We start from the raw sequence: 1,369 nt of genomic DNA, 5'->3' as shown, positions 1-1,369 counted from the left end.
AAAAAAAAAAAAAAAAAAAAAAAGCATGCGATTGTACCATTAAGGTTAGCAAACACATGACAGCATCTCCACTAGATACAATAGATGCCTTAGGCTTTCCTATTTTTGCATGCCAAGAGAAGATGCCCTGGGAGAGTGCTACAGATTCTTCTGAAGGTTCTAGGACTTTATCTAGGAAAGTACAGTTTGCTTAGCTATTTTTAAACACTTTAGCTGGAAACAAGCTGACAAATTATTCCATGTACCCTAGGGTTTTAAAACATCAGTTAACCCATTTTAAACACTCATCGTTTCTCTAGTGTGGAGAGCATCTAGGAGCTGTGCCAAGTTAGTTACTGGATTATCTAGCACGCTGAACCATGTTCCCCTCCTTCTTAAGATTTGGATAATTTAACAGGTGTCCACAAAAGACTCCGTTTCAGAGCAGAGCACTGATTACCACTTTTGAACACAGAACTGTAGCCTCTGGAGAACATCTATTCTCACACTGAGTAGTGAAAAGGCTTTCACAAGCAGCTACTCTTAAAAAAGGTTAATTTAAATACAAGACCAAAAATACAGCTGAGCTGAGAATCTTTAGGGGATAGCAGTGGAATTTTTCAGAGAATTCAACTGCCTTAAATACAGGACCGCCTACTCATGCTGCAGCCACCTCCTTCATTCACTACACACCTTTCAACTTTACAAGGAATGACGCAAAAGTCCAACCCTGATTACTTCTCATAACAGAGCCACCCTGATTGCTGACTGAGGCAACGGTCCTACAGAAAACAACAACATGATCAAGCAATTAAACACTATCATACTGCAAACATACAAGTTGCGTGTCACGGGGGGGGGGGGGCAATTACAGGTGCCCAGCAACCCATAATATTGCTAACTTAGAGAAGCTTAACTCTTTAATTTAAATTGTGTTCTTTAAAACATATGCTGCAAATGCAATTGCCTAGATTGTTAAGGATAGAGATTTTATTGTGTGGTCTTTTGTTGATACCCACAATGGCTATCAGCAGGGTGGGAACTGCATGAACCCTGACCATATGAGCTGATGAACTAACCAACAGCATTAAGTTGTCATTCTTTATTTGGATGCTCTCCACCCCAGGGTGTTGAGGGAGCTAGCTAGGGTTATTGCAGGGCCCCTGGCACGGCTCTATGAGCGATCGTGGTGCTTGGGCCAGGTGCCAGATGATTGGAAGGTAGCAAATGTGGTCCCCATCTTCAAGAAAGGGAAGAGGGAGGACCCGGGCAACTATAGGCCCGTCAGTCTTACCTCAATCCTGGGGAAACTCTTTGAGAAGATCATCAAGGAGCACATTTGTGATGGGCCGGCATCAGAAATGATGCTCAGGGGCAATCAGCATGGATT

The 1,369-nt window shown here is 42.8% G+C and overlaps 1 protein-coding gene across 2 annotated transcripts in view; it reads right to left on the bottom strand.

Moving 5' to 3' along the window:
* ZRANB1 (zinc finger RANBP2-type containing 1) overlaps nucleotides 1-1,369 on the bottom strand; it is a 62,418-nt gene that overhangs the window by 51,694 nt on the left and 9,355 nt on the right. The window lies entirely within an intron of this gene.

This window comes from Gavialis gangeticus, unplaced genomic scaffold (assembly GCF_001723915.1).
Source record: "Gavialis gangeticus isolate Ggan-Ray unplaced genomic scaffold, GavGan_comp1, whole genome shotgun sequence".
NCBI lineage: Eukaryota > Metazoa > Chordata > Crocodylia > Gavialidae > Gavialis > Gavialis gangeticus.
Note: the sequence above shows the minus strand (reverse complement) of the source record. Positions and strands in the feature narration are given on the sequence as shown.